This window comes from Brienomyrus brachyistius, unplaced genomic scaffold (assembly GCF_023856365.1).
Source record: "Brienomyrus brachyistius isolate T26 unplaced genomic scaffold, BBRACH_0.4 scaffold92, whole genome shotgun sequence".
Taxonomy (NCBI): Eukaryota; Metazoa; Chordata; class Actinopteri; order Osteoglossiformes; family Mormyridae; genus Brienomyrus; species Brienomyrus brachyistius.
The window spans coordinates 412,420-428,630 of NW_026042367.1; the positions used below are offsets into that span (position 1 = coordinate 412,420).

At 39.1% G+C, this 16,211-nt stretch overlaps 2 long non-coding RNA genes across 3 annotated transcripts; both read left to right on the plus strand.

Moving 5' to 3' along the window:
* Positions 1-9,698: 9,698 nt before the first annotated feature.
* On the plus strand, positions 9,699-11,853 carry LOC125727227 (uncharacterized). The gene is made up of 3 exons (XR_007388604.1): positions 9,699-9,743; positions 10,738-10,802; positions 11,739-11,853. It is a non-coding gene; the product is annotated as an uncharacterized LOC125727227 (long non-coding RNA).
* A 2,789-nt stretch (positions 11,854-14,642) lies between these two features.
* Positions 14,643-15,745, plus strand: LOC125727223 (uncharacterized). Of its 2 annotated transcripts, none has more exons than XR_007388599.1 (3): positions 14,643-14,924; positions 15,012-15,572; positions 15,654-15,745. It is a non-coding gene; the product is annotated as an uncharacterized LOC125727223 (long non-coding RNA). The 2 variants fall into 2 exon arrangements; XR_007388600.1 differs by lacking the exon at positions 14,643-14,924 and having other exon boundaries at positions 14,936-15,326; positions 15,524-15,572; positions 15,654-15,701.
* The last annotated feature ends 466 nt before the right edge of the window (positions 15,746-16,211 follow it).

Sequence of the window (16,211 nt, forward strand, 5' to 3'; positions counted from 1 at the left end):
AGGAGAGAAGACAGATGAGGAGGGAAAAGCAGTGGAAGAAGGAAGCAACAAACATAAACTTATAGCCCAGTGAAGGCTTTCCAAGCCCAAGGGGGCAAGCGGCCGGTAAAAGGAAGGAAGCTTTTCTCATTGTAATTCATTCATGCATGATAATAAAACAATACGTTTGTCATACTGGTTTGTGATTTATTATGCTTTATTTTTACATAAACATTTGAGCACACAATTAAAATTAAGTGGCGATATAAGGATATTTTAAGTGCTTAAGAACTTAAAACAGTCTTAAATAATCACTTAATTAATAAAAATTAATAGGTGAAATAAAGAATTTTAATGGTTTGTGGACCCCTATAATAATATTAAACTCCCTTTATTAGAATTGAGGACAGATGTAAGTAATTTTAAGTAGTAATGGAACCTTGCAATACTCTTAAACTGCCCCTTAATTAATCAGAATTAAAGGGCAATGTTATGTAATTACAGACCTTGAAACAATCTTAAATTGCCCCTTAATTTATAAAAAAGGGGTGAAATAAGGATTTTTTGAGAGTAAATTTAAGAGGCAAATTTGAAAAAGTAAGGAGGAAATTCAGTAGTTTTACCCCTTAATTGGCCTTAATCATTGCACCTTTTCCCTTAATTTCACATATAGCAATAATTAAGGACAAAATTAACGTAATTTTAATTTTAAAAATTAAGGGGTTTGATTTCGTAGTGTAAGTACGTGTAAGTACGTAGTGTAAGATATAGTAAAACACTTACTAACTGGTAATGCACGTTAGCATTACGTTAAATGACCACTTTACCTGCTACTTACCAGTTTTGTCACTTACCGTTTTTCAGAAGCACACCGGAGTTAAACTTACGCCGCGTTATTTACCGGCACTTCTAACACCATTTGCGGCCATTAACTCATAGGTGGCAGTAACACTGAAATGACTCTTTCTGCGTCAAAATAAGGTAACACTGTGATTTTGATACTTTATCATTTCCTTTAACTTAACCGTATCTTTTCCTCCGTCTCTGCTTATTGATATTTAGGAGTATCAGATATAAATTAACGATGCAAAATTATCAAACCACAGACACGACACTGAAGAGATGACAAAGACACAGTTTGAAAAGTAAGTATATGTTTTATTGTAAAGCTCTTATCTTATTTTAACTTAGCCTATCATATGATATTTTAACTTATTGTCTATCTTATTGTATTTTAACTTATCATATGTTAACTTAGCCTATCTTATCCTATCCTATCTGACATCTATAATAATACTTAAACAGTATCTCTATTATCCTTCCTACCCCGGCCATAACCCACAAGTCCGTCAGGAACAATGTCTCTGTCCTTCCTCCGTCCCTGGCCATAACCCATAAGTCCACGTATTCTTGTCTGGAGTTGCTGCTCCACCGATGGCTGACGCTGCCCCTGGCCTCTCCCTCTCTCTGCTCGCAGGGCGCAGGAGCCGTTGCTGTCTGTCCGATGGAGGAACTTCAGCTGGGGCCTCTTCCTGGTCGCTCCTGCTTCCTCCAGGGGGGGTGGCCTGTCCCTCGCGCTCCATGGACGACTCCTCTGGCCACGGAAACTTTCTTCGGTTCCAGTCTGGGACAGCCGATTGTTAAAACAAGGAAAGATGATTGATATAACACATTTTAAGCTCGAATTAAAGTGTTCTAATAAGGTCTCTTAAGCCAGTGCTTTACCTTCGGTATGTAAGACACCCTCCATGTCGATCCGGGCTTGTCCGTGTCATCCTTCTTAATGATCTTCACCATATCCACCCTCTCGCCGATGTTCTTCTCCAGTGCCTCATTTTTTGGGGAAAAAGTTCCCCCTTCCTTAGGTGTTATTTTAACTTTGATTTTAATTTTAATTTTAATCTTAACAACTTTAATTTCTTGCTTGTCCATTTTTTTAAATGCTGTGAGTTTTCCAAATGCAAACCGTCTCTCAGATGATCGTAAGAAGTTTGAGAAGATAAGTACATGTGATTCAAAAGTAACCAAGCTGTTGTCACGGACGCCTATTCGTACCATAACAGACGATGCGATCCTCTGCAGCTCGTCGGTGACTTTCGGCCGCGTTCGGCTCCGACTGACCGGTCGTAGGTCCGATTCGGCTGTAAGCAGGTTGCCAACTCTGACGCATCTGGCGCGAGACTCGGGCTTTCAGACTCAAACGCACACAGCAATAAATCTTATGGAGGATCTCTATTATCCATTTAAAACCTAAAACTGGCTACATCAAAAGTGTTTGGGCAGTTTGCAAATCCTGAAGACTATTTACAAGGTAATAAAACCGTTATATAAATGTGAATACGTATGTAGACTTGTCTCGAATTGAAAATCTCACGCCAACCAGCTGACCAAAGTTGGCAACCCTGCGTAAATCGACCCTTTATTTTATATGCAAAAATGATCATATGCAGGGGGCACATACCTGGTGTGAAAGTACTTATTCGCCGTTTAAACCGATACGCGCGGTAATGTTTTGTAGCAGCGCAAATACGTGTTTATTTTATGTACATTTGCAATGTTATGACAAGAAATCATTGTGCATTTTAGCCTTCATGCCGCAGACGAAGTACAAATTAGCCACATAAATGTTAAGATGCAGGGTAATTTCTTTTCATAACAACGTGAATGCACATGGTACGCATTTGCGCTGCTACAACAAGGAGTTGCCGCGAGTGTACAGGGAATGCGTACTTGCGCACCATGCAGTTATGTGATCCTGATCATATGTATAGCATATTGTACAATAAATGCTATGACATTTAAGTTGTATTGTTGGATCTTTTTTAATCATAATTTTCTTCGTTCATTCCTGCCGACAGTTGGGGCAGAGACTGTCATATGCTCTGGGTAACACTCACAGCCAGACGCGGCCTAACAGTAAAACATTTAGAAATGTGACAAAAGGTCTTCTGTTTGTCCATTTATTCCTACATAGAGTTTTAATCCCGTTTACATGAAAAGCTGTACTTTTTGTGTCCCTGACTATTCCAAATTTCTTTTTGCAGCAAACTGACAAACCGAATAAGCCCAGGACACTGGAAAATACTTGAAAAACATGGTAAAGTGGATTTCTGTTAGCAGAATTACGTTGACAGCGCATAACCTTGCCTTCTTGCAGCGGAATAATAATTCTAATGATGAGTACAGCCACTTTGCTCTGTAGCCTTTATCGGCCTAGTTTATTAATCACACGAACAGACACATCGCTTAAGGTACAACACTCCACACTTCGTGAGTGTTAACAAACAGAACAAGAAAGACATTCCCTTATATAGGGGGTGCTGCCAAAAGCATACGCCCTACAAACACTGCCACCTTTTGGTCATGTGTTGGTACAGTTATATGCAATCATACATTTATCAACAATTTCAGCATTTTCTGTCGTCACATTTGTATTAGAATTGTAACAAATGTCTTCGTTAGTACTATATTGTATTTCGCAGGATGTTCCTTGACAGATTGGTTCTGTGGACTGTGGTGTGTTCATGTTGATTGTTGTCACGTCACGGATCGGGGAAGCAGGAGCAGGAAGACGGAGAATCGGGAAACAAAGGATTTATTGGGGAAACCAGCTAGGAACACGGAACAATAGAAGTAGCGACTTAAATGACATGATTGGGGAAACATATTTTGAAGCGGAGTTAAATACATAGGACTAATGAAAACAACTGGAAACAGCGAATGACATCGGGGTTCCACACGAGGTTAACGAGGGGGCGTGGCACACGGGAGGAGCGGACAAGCGGCGCATTACAATTGTAAGACAGACCACCTTGAATTGTTGGACTTGTAATACAGAGAATGTATTGAAGTATTCCCCCCTCCCCTCCCTTTTATCAGTATGCACTCTGCATGGTCTTGGTGTGTCTTGAGTATTACAAAATGCACCATGAACTGTCTATATTATATGTCTATATTATATTTTTATTTATGTCATAATATGTGAATTTGATCTGTTGTTTTTCAGTGAGTTGCAGGGATTTGACAAAAACATCCTTTTAGAAATGCGTGAGGAAGTAAGTTCTTTTCTTTTTGACAAGTAGTGTATCTGTCAGGTCACACAACAGAGAAATTAAATATTTTATTTCACTCCTCAGGGTCAAGACTCTGGTCTCCAGCTCACCGCTCTCTCTTACATTTCCATGGCCATTTTGTCCGATAGTATTATTGGATTTTTCTATGCTATATATATATTTTTTATGTTTAGTTATTCTGTGCTCCATAATTATAAATAATAGTTTATTTTCCATGTGACGTGTCTGTGCTTAATGGTATTAAATAAGAGTTTAAACAACTACAGTTTCCTCAGTAATGTATTTCATGAACTGATACTTCCCCAACAAAACCCATGCATGCATTCAAGTCTCTGTCATGGTTTGTACATAATATTTGCAACAACCATTATGAAATTTTTGCAGAATATGTACTACAAGCCTCTCCAGTTGCAGCCACACCCATATCCAAACTCACATATAAGGTATATTTGTATATGTGTGTTTCCAAGGTACCAACATTCCTACAGAACCATGTTACATAATATATCCAAATATAGGGAATTTCAGCGTGAGCCCTGATGCATTATGCATACTGCTTTCAAATCTGTGATCAAAGCACTGACTGCAAAAAACATGGAGACCATAACGTCTCTAAAAGGTGAAAACTCTACATGTCAAGCGCCCCCTACTGGCTGGCTGCAGTACCATTATTAGCACCACCCATCCCCATGTGTTTCAGTGGTAAGAGGCGATTTTCCACATCACTTTCATGTCTTTCCATCCACATAATGACAAACCATTTCTTCTCAATGTATTATTAGCTATGTAATTAATGTAATCTGAAAATGAACGTCACTAATATTATTATTACAATTAATTTGCATATTTTGAAAATCTATACTTTTCTTCAAGACAAAGTGCAGCTTCTATCCCAAGCACAATCCACATTATTACTTAAAAGCTTATTGACCCCCTGATTCTGGTATCACTTACTTTTCAGTATTTTCAAGTAAACATTATATGTGCTGTATTTGTATGATGAAACCAATCCTTGAGTCCAATACAAAATAACTGAAATAAACACACAGTGATTCAAACTTCTGCATTTTTTAATTTTGTTTTGTCTTTCAATAAAAGCTGAAAAGGCTAAAAAGTAAATGCTGGTGTTATCAAAAACTATGTCATATAACTATATTCCAGATTTATTACAGCCAAACACATCTCGGAGCTCCGAGGAACCTCCTTCTCCTTACATTTGGGGAAGATGGTGGCGCAGGAGGTAGTGCTGTCGTTTAGCAACCAGAGAGTTGCAGGTTCGAGCCCTGGTTTCTCGTGACCCCATCAAAGTGTCCTTGAGCAAGACACTGAACCCCAAATTGCTCCCGGCATGCAGGTTGGCGCCTTGCATGGCAGCCTCCGCCCCCGGTGTGTGGATGGGTGAATGTGAGGCATGAATTGTAAAGCGCTTTCAGTTCTCATAAAAGTAGAAAAGCACATTTATCATGTGTGTTTTGGATTTGGATTGTATTAGTTTGTAGTCAATCGCTCATGTACATGCTCAATCGCAGTAACATTTTCACAGGAATTTGGGAGGTTGAAGTGCTAATTCTATGGGGGTGTATTCAGTGGGAAAGGTGTGTATGTAGGGCATGTCCCCCCCCCCTTCGTGGTGTTAGATATTCTGTTCCCCCCCCCCCCCTGTGTGTTAAGTAGTGGGTTTGCTCTTGCGTGTTTAATAAAAGATTGTACTACACTGCTTGTCCTGGCATATTGCCTGTGGTTTGAGGGGAGGTTAATCTGTGTGTGTGACCGTGAGTGACGCGACATGTGTGCTACAGTATACATCCAGTATGTAACTGTATAAAGTAAAACTCACTGTGTAATATAAAATGCAAATGGAATACTGTAATATGAAGCATTGCAGTAAGAGGACAATATTACAGTACAGGGCACATTGTTGGATTACATACCTGTTGGCTCTATGAAATGTTTGAATGGTTGAGGACATGGTTGTTCTCCCATCATTCGGCCAACCAGCCTCAGCCATTGTAAGGCCATGATTGAGGACCTAAATATATACAGTGCTCAACATAAATGAGTACACCCCACTACATTTGTCAGAAAACCTTTAGTTTCCTTTCAGAATCAACATTTTCTATGAGATACTATATTACAAAATACTCTCACAAATGTGGGCCATTGATTGCAAACAAGATTTGTTGATTTGCACACACAAAAAAGTGATTTTCCTAACAAATTCACTCAAGCCCATGTTGCAAAAATGAGTACACCCCAATTATAGTCTTAGGAGAAAAGCCACACTTAAGACTACAAAATTCTAATTAACAGGCATTCAACCACAGGTGAGTCTAATGATTCATGTAAGAGGTGTCCAGCAGACAGGTGACTATAAAAGGGCATTACTTAACAAAGAAATGCCCTTCCCATTTCATGCTGTCAGCAATGGCTCCACATGGAAGAGAAATGTCACAAAATCTGAGAAAGGCAATCATTTCTTTACACAAAAAAGGTGAGGGCTACAAGAAGATCAGCAAAGCTTTACCTATCAGTCAAAATACTGTAGCAAAAGTGATCCAAAAATTTAAGAAAGATGGAAGTGCAACGATCTTACAGCGACGTCCAGGCCGTCCACGGAAGTTAACATCTCGAGAGGAGCGTCTGCTGATGAGAAGGGTTGAAGAAAATCGCCATGCAAGTTCACTGCAGTTAGCTAAAGTAGTAGAAAGCCAAACTGGAGTGACCGTTTCCCGTGACACCATACGGCGCACACTGCAGAGGAATGGCATGCATGGGTATCGTCCACGAAGGAAGCCTCTCCTAAAGCCCATGCACAAAAAAGCACGCCTAGAATTTGCTAGGGCCCATGCGGAAAAAGATGAAGACTACTGGGACTCTATACTCTGGAGTGATGAGACAAAAATCCCTGTTTTTGGAACTACTTGTTTCAAAACTGTATGGCGTCGTAAAGGTGAGGATTTCAAAGAAAAATGCATGGTGCCTACAGTGAAGCATGGTGGTGGCAGTGTCCTTATGTGGGGCTGCATGAGTGCTGCTGGTGTTGGGGAGCTGCATTTCATTGATGGTATCATGAACTCAACAATGTACTGCTCTATACTGAAGGAGAAGATGCTGCCATCTCTCCATGCACTTGGTCGTCGTGCACTTTTCCAACACGACAATGATCCAAAACACACATCTAAAGCTACTGTTGCATTTCTGAAGAAGAACAGGGTGAAGGTGATTGAATGGCCAAGTATGTCTCCTGATCTGAACCCAATCGAACACCTGTGGGGAATTCTGAAGCGACAAGTTGAGCATCACTCTCCATCCAGCATCCAGGCTCTAAAACAGGTTATTCTTGAAGGATGGAAAAAGATAGATGTTGCAATATGTCGCCAACTTGTTCATTCCATGCCTAGAAGACTTGGTGCTATCCTTAAAAATCACGGCGGTCATACAAAATACTAGATGTAGTACTTTTTGTTGCGGGGTGTATTCATTTTTGCTTCAACCAATTTGAGTAAAACTGAAGATTTTGTGATCTAAGTTATATTATTAACCTTAATTTCATGTTATGGAGTTAAACAAGTGTTCAATAAAACTCAGCCTTGTGAAAATTTTGGAAGTTATTCTTTTGTTCATTGAGCTACTGATTACATTCGTACTTTTCAAAGGGGGTGTACTCATTTATGCTGAGCACTGTATATACAGTACTGTGCAAAAGTCTTAGGCAGGCAAAGAAGGCAGGCACCTCATACAGCTAGTCAATCTCTCACTGACTTTTTGAACCAATATATTTAATTATTTAATTGAGCTGTTGGTGAAATTTAACAAAATCGTGGAATGGCTGAGGTGCCCCTGAGGAGAAGTTTGGGAACTGAAGCAGTGTTCATCTAGCCATCCAACTAGATATCAGTAACTTTTTAGAAAACAGAAGAAATTATTACTAGTTTTTATTGTGTTACTCTTAATTTGCACACATTCTAATATTAAATTGTATTTTTTGTTCTAAGCCAAAGTGCACTTGCTACCCAGATAAACAGCTTTAAACATTTCTTTGGACTGCCTAAGACTTTTGCACAGTACTGTACTGTATATGGTAATGCTAAATTGATAACTCCTATCAGTGTTGTGTTTAAGGGAAATATGCTAAATTTGCTGATGCAGTCTTCTCAGTTGCCCCTTTATCCACCTTACTTACTGTTGCTATGCCTGCTATGTGCTCACTCTGCATGCCTTAATTATATTATGGGGTTTTATTATTAATTTATTCATAATCATTGTTATTTTTTCAACCTCTGTGTGGCCATAATATTTTGGGTTTTATAGTTAGTCATGTGGATTAATCTATTTTCTCTGTGTTTTACCATGAAGAACAAGGTGTGACAGGGGATGATTTTGTGGACATTGGGGAGCAAGATGTTTACCTTTTGTTCCCCAAAAACTTCAGACTGAGGAAATCCCTAATTTCCATTTTAAAACTAAAGGCAAGTAAACTGTCTGTTTGATAGCAAGCTCTGTGTTTTTTGTGGTTTCACAGACATACTGCTGTCAGGTCATGGTTACAGAATATATCATATTTAGTTTCATGATCTTTCCCTCAATCAGTCTGGAGTGGAAGCAGAAGACTTCCTAGAAAATAAGCAGGGAAATCAGCGGCAACACCTGAACAAAAGAGATTCAGTGTAAGTATCACACAGTCCTGGAAATAGAAACTAAAGTGAACAGAGCTGTTAGAACACAGACAGTGCAGGTGGAAGTAGAATCAGCAGAATAAGTGGTTCTCACATCAGAAATACTACTACCATTCATTCTGCTCCTTTTATGTCCACCTGCACTCCTCTGTATTCTAACGTTTTTGGTGCAAAACTGATATCTTTCTTTTTTCTACACGTCTCCACCAGGCTGTTGTAAGATCATCCCTGGGTGCATCAAAAATGTGGACCACTGCCTGCAAGGGAGCGGAAATTGACTGGAACCCTGTCATAAGCAAAGTCTGTACCTCATAAAATTGTTTAAAATCAATATTTCTAATCAAATAGTTTAATTTCTCTATTTTACTTTTTTACTACATAAAGCCCAATGAGGGCTTAAATTTTCAATCACCAAATAAAGTGTTTTAACAGAATATTTCATGTAATTTCAAGGTCACAGCAGAGTTGCCCTGCAGCCTCGTCGGCAAAGAGCAGGAAATTCTGAAAAAAGCCTTAAAAATGCTCCGAAACAGGAGGGAGGACCTCCGAAGGTCAGGATAGGTAATACATACTGTACATAGGGAACCCGCAAGCAAGTTAAAATTGTTCAAGCCCCCTGCAGTCAAATTAAATCATGAATGTAATGTCCGGAATACAGACCTAGTCAGCCAAGGCTGAATAATGTTCCTGTTCATGTTCTGCTTCACTTTCCTGGCTTCTCATGTCGTGGCAAAACTTCATTTCTACTGATTCCATTGTCTAGAAGAGAGGAAGGACTTCAGCTTCACTCCAACGGTATGTAGCTTTTCTGTATTTATACCTTATCATTGTGTAATATATATAGTAATACGTTTCATAATTTAGCTTCTAAAATATTGTGCAATCACCAGCCCAATTGATATTTTTGCCATCTTAATCCTCTCAGGATCAGTACAGTATATGTGCAAACATATTTTATGTCTTTACAGACATGTAAGACTGCTGAAAAAAGGTTGGAGAACAGTGGCCCTTGGAGGTAAAATGTGTTTTTACATTTTCCCAGTGCTGCTGCATGATTCACTGTACTGCAGTGTCAGGTTTCCCATTGCTCAGCACACATAATTTGGCTAAAGAACTTGATGATGTTACGATGATCAGTGTGTTGGCCAGTGAAACTGACAATGTGCTGAATTTTGGGAAATTTTGAAATGTATTATAAACACAGTATATTAATCTGCACAATGTAGCAAAACAGTCTGAAACGTAACTGAGATACAGAGGTTATACACTGATCAGCTATAACATGTGAAGCGAATAACATTGATTATTTGGTTACAGTGGCATCTGGCTGTGGGGGGGTTATATTAGGCAGCAGGTGGATGCTTTGTCCTTGAAGCTGACGTGTTAGAAGCAGAAACAATGTGCAAGTGTGAGGATGGGAGTGACTTTGACATGGACCATTTTGTGATGGCTAGAGAGCTGGATCATAACCCCCAGCTCTTGTGAGATGGTCCTGCAGTGGTCAGCAGGTTCATGGTGGGGCCCAGGCTCACCTTTGCCGCCAAAATAGCCATGACTCATCAGGGCGTGGATTCCTCTAGACCTCTGAAGGTTTGCTGTACTATCTGCCATGTAATGAGCCTCCTTCACCCGTTCACATATTTCCCTACAGTTTTGGAGATGCTGTGACCGAATCATCAAGCCATCACAACTTGGCCCTTGTCACTCAAATCTTTAGGCTTGTCCACTTTTCTGCATCCCAGTATATCCTACACATTGTTTATTTGCTGCCTAATAGGTCCCACCTACTAGCAGGTGCCACTATTACCAGGTAATCAATATTATTCACCTGTTAGTGGGCGCAGTGTTTGACAAATATAGTTTAAAATATCAGTCATTTAACCTAATTCCGAAATATTAAATGTGGAATGGAAATAATGGAAGCTATTGCTTGTGTGGAGTGAACTGAACTTAATTTTGAACAATGTTTCAAATTGCTACATACCTGAAATGTTTGTGGTTTCTTGTAGAAAGAACAGAAGCACTTGAGGTTTGCCTCCAGGACATCACACCTCCTATTAAGCGCCTTTACAAAGTAAGTAATTTCCTTGAAATATCATCAAAATATTTTTTTTCTGGACAGCTCTAAGACTGGGTTTCCGTGGGACATTATTAGGATTAGAAGTAATTAAACCAATTTGGTCTTACATAGCATTAAAAATGGTTTAATTGACAAACAACGCCTTAAATGGCTTTAAAAAGCATGACGCTTTATTGTCATGTACATTAAACATTTAATATACACACAGGACCAGTTGGCTAAATTCTCCAACCTGTGATTGGCTGGTTTGTGATGCTTTTTGGATATCACTGTGCTCTCAGAATGGAGTCACAAATATACCAGTGTAAAATATACGGTGTTAAGGGGGAATTTGCTTCTGGGTTAATTAGTGACAATTGCAAATGTTTTGTGTTGATTCTTCAGCTTCATATACAGATTCGCAGATTCATAATTACCACAGAAGGGGAAGTAAAGTCTGTTCTATTTAAAAGCCAGACATGTTAAATTACTACAGGGCACATTAACCTGTCCACAGTGCCTGTTGTATGAGAGCATCATGATTATTAATAATATGCACTGTATTTCAAAAGGACCTGTGGGATTAAAACTGAGGGTTATTAAGACACACCTTGCTTATACCTCTATACCACTGTGAGTCCAAGTCCTCACCCAGCATTTACTGACACAGGTTAATGTAAAGAAACATCAGCACATTTTAACATGGCCACGATTCCATCTTTAGTAAATACCTTATATATATAACATAATATGGATTTGCACACACCCTCAAAAACCCTGTAATAACAAGAATAAGGCTATATAAACTCTTTCACTGGCTGGTTTGTTTTTTATCTCATACATCTTACTGACTGATCCGAATGTCAATACATTTTGATGTACAAGTTGTAGTAATTGCATGTTTGAAGAAGCTCCATCCTCCTAATATTTTTTTCTTCTTTACCATCATAGGCAGGAGAAAGAGTGAAATGGAGGAAAAAATACATAGATGGGTCAAGTAAGCAGCAGGAGCAAAGAGCAGAAGAGGAAATAGGAAAGAAGAAGGGAGAGGAAAAGAGAGAGAGAGAGGAGAGAAGACAGATGAGGAGGGAAAAGCAGTGGAAGAAGGAAGCAACAAACATAAACTTATAGCCCAGCGAAGGCTTTCCAAGCCCAAGGGGGCAAGCGGCCGGTAAAAGGAAGGAAGCTTTTCTCATTGTAATTCATTCATGCATGATAATAAAACAATACGTTTGTCATACTGGTTTGTGATTTATTATGCTTTATTTTTACATAAACATTTGAGCACACAATTAAAATTAAGTGGCGATATAAGGATATTTTAAGTGCTTAAGAACTTAAAACAGTCTTAAATAATCACTTAATTAATAAAAATTAATAGGTGAAATAAAGAATTTTAATGGTTTGTGGACCCCTATAATAATATTAAACTCCCTTTATTAGAATTGAGGACAGATGTAAGTAATTTTAAGTAGTAATGGAACCTTGCAATACTCTTAAACTGCCCCTTAATTAATCAGAATTAAAGGGCAATGTTATGTAATTACAGACCTTGAAACAATCTTAAATTGCCCCTTAATTTATAAAAAAGGGGTGAAATAAGGATTTTTTGAGAGTAAATTTAAGAGGCAAATTTGAAAAAGTAAGGAGGAAATTCAGTAGTTTTACCCCTTAATTGGCCTTAATCATTGCACCTTTTCCCTTAATTTCACATATAGCAATAATTAAGGACAAAATTAACGTAATTTTAATTTTAAAAATTAAGGGGTTTGATTTCGTAGTGTAAGTACGTGTAAGTACGTAGTGTAAGATATAGTAAAACACTTACTAACTGGTAATGCACGTTAGCATTACGTTAAATGACCACTTTACCTGCTACTTACCAGTTTTGTCACTTACCGTTTTTCAGAAGCACACCGGAGTTAAACTTACGCCGCGTTATTTACCGGCACTTCTAACACCATTTGCGGCCATTAACTCATAGGTGGCAGTAACACTGAAATGACTCTTTCTGCGTCAAAATAAGGTAACACTGTGATTTTGATACTTTATCATTTCCTTTAATTTAACCGTATCTTTTCCTCCGTCTCTGCTTATTGATATTTAGGAGAGTATCAGATATAAATTAACGATGCAAAATTATCAAACCACAGACACGACACTGAAGAGATGACAAAGACACAGTTTGAAAAGTAAGTATATGTTTTATTGTAAAGCTCTTATCTTATTTTAACTTAGCCTATCATATGATATTTTAACTTATTGTCTATCTTATTGTATTTTAACTTATCATATGTTAACTTAGCCTATCTTATCCTATCCTATCTGACATCTATAATAATACTTAAACAGTATCTCTATTATCCTTCCTACCCCGGCCATAACCCACAAGTCCGTCAGGAACAATGTCTCTGTCCTTCCTCCGTCCCTGGCCATAACCCATAAGTCCACGTATTCTTGTCTGGAGTTGCTGCTCCACCGATGGCTGACGCTGCCCCTGGCCTCTCTCTGCTCGCAGGGCGCAGGAGCCGTTGCTGTCTGTCCGATGGAGGAACTTCAGCTGGGGCCTCTTCCTGGTCGCTCCTGCTTCCTCCGGGGGGGTGGCCTGTCCCTCGCGCTCCATGGACGACTCCTCTGGCCACGGAAACTTTCTTCGGTTCCAGTCTGGGACAGCCGATTGTTAAAACAAGGAAAGATGATTGATATAACACATTTTAAGCTCGAATTAAAGTGTTCTAATAAGGTCTCTTAAGCCAGTGCTTTACCTTCGGTATGTAAGACACCCTCCATGTCGATCCGGGCTTGTCCGTGTCATCCTTCTTAATGATCTTCACCATATCCACCCTCTCGCCGATGTTCTTCTCCAGTGCCTCATTTTTTGGGGAAAAAGTTCCCCCTTCCTTAGGTGTTATTTTAACTTTGATTTTAATTTTAATTTTAATCTTAACAACTTTAATTTCTTGCTTGTCCATTTTTTTAAATGCTGTGAGTTTTCCAAATGCAAACCGTCTCTCAGATGATCGTAAGAAGTTTGAGAAGATAAGTACATGTGATTCAAAAGTAACCAAGCTGTTGTCACGGACGCCTATTCGTACCATAACAGACGATGCGATCCTCTGCAGCTCGTCGGTGACTTTCGGCCGCGTTCGGCTCCGACTGACCGGTCGTAGGTCCGATTCGGCTGTAAGCAGGTTGCCAACTCTGACGCATCTGGCGCGAGACTCGGGCTTTCAGACTCAAACGCACACAGCAATAAATCTTATGGAGGATCTCTATTATCCATTTAAAACCTAAAACTGGCTACATCAAAAGTGTTTGGGCAGTTTGCAAATCCTGAAGACTATTTACAAGGTAATAAAACCGTTATATAAATGTGAATACGTATGTAGACTTGTCTCGAATTGAAAATCTCACGCCAACCAGCTGACCAAAGTTGGCAACCCTGCGTAAATCGACCCTTTATTTTATATGCAAAAATGATCATATGCAGGGGGCACATACCTGGTGTGAAAGTACTTATTCGCCGTTTAAACCGATACGCGCGGTAATGTTTTGTAGCAGCGCAAATACGTGTTTATTTTATGTACATTTGCAATGTTATGACAAGAAATCATTGTGCATTTTAGCCTTCATGCTGCAGACGAAGTACAAATTAGCCACATAAATGTTAAGATGCAGGGTAATTTCTTTTCATAACAACGTGAATGCACATGGTACGCATTTGCGCTGCTACAACAAGGAGTTGCCGCGAGTGTACAGGGAATGCGTACTTGCGCACCATGCAGTTATGTGATCCTGATCATATGTATAGCATATTGTACAATAAATGCTATGACATTTAAGTTGTATTGTTGGATCTTTTTTAATCATAATTTTCTTCGTTCATTCCTGCCGACAGTTGGGGCAGAGACTGTCATATGCTCTGGGTAACACTCACAGCCAGACGCGGCCTAACAGTAAAACATTTAGAAATGTGACAAAAGGTCTTCTGTTTGTCCATTTATTCCTACATAGAGTTTTAATCCCGTTTACATGAAAAGCTGTACTTTTTGTGTCCCTGACTATTCCAAATTTCTTTTTGCAGCAAACTGACAAACCGAATAAGCCCAGGACACTGGAAAATACTTGAAAAACATGGTAAAGTGGATTTCAGCATTTTCTGTCGTCACATTTGTATTAGAATTGTAACAAATGTCTTCGTTAGTACTATATTGTATTTCGCAGGATGTTCCTTGACAGATTGGTTCTGTGGACTGTGGTGTGTTCATGTTGATTGTTGTCACGTCACGGATCGGGGAAGCAGGAGCAGGAAGACGGAGAATCGGGAAACAAAGGATTTATTGGGGAAACCAGCTAGGAACACGGAACAATAGAAGTAGCGACTTAAATGACATGATTGGGGAAACATATTTTGAAGCGGAGTTAAATACATAGGACTAATGAAAACAACTGGAAACAGCGAATGACATCGGGGTTCCACACGAGGTTAACGAGGGGGCGTGGCACACGGGAGGAGCGGACAAGCGGCGCATGACAATTGTAAGACAGACCACCTTGAATTGTTGGACTTGTAATACAGAGAATGTATTGAAGTATTCCCCCCTCCCCTCCCTTTTATCAGTATGCACTCTGCATGGCCTTGGTGTGTCTTGAGTATTACAAAATGCACCATGAACTGTCTATATTATATTTTTATTTTAAGTCATAATATGTGAATTTGATCTGTTGTTTTTCAGTGAGTTGCAGGGATTTGACAAAAACATCCTTTTAGAAATGCGTGAGGAAGTAAGTTCTTTTCTTTTTGACAAGTAGTGTATCTGTCAGGTCACACAACAGAGAAATTAAATATTTTATTTCACTCCTCAGGGTCAAGACTCTGGTCTCCAGCTCACCGCTCTCTCTTACATTTCCATGGCCATTTTGTCCGATAGTATTATTGGATTTTTCTATGCTATATATATATTTTTTATGTTTAGTTATTCTGTGCTCCATAATTATGAATAATAGTTTATTTTCCTTGTGACGTGTCTGTGCTTAATAGTATTAAATAAGAGTTTAAACAACTACAGTTTCCTCAGTAATGTATTTCATGAACTGATACTTCCCCAACAAAACCCATGCATGCATTCAAGTCTCTGTCATGGTTTGTACATAATATTTGCAACAACCATTATGAAATTTTTGCAGAATATGTACTACAAGCCTCTCCAGTTGCAGCCACACCCATATCCAAACTCACATATAAGGTATATTTGTATATGTGTGTTTCCAAGGTACCAACATTCCTACAGAACCATGTTACATAATATATCCAAATATAGGGAATTTCAGCGTGAGCCCTGATGCATTATGCATACTGCTTTCAAATCTGTGATCAAAGCACTGACTGCAAAAACATGGAGACCATAACGTCTCTAAAAGGTG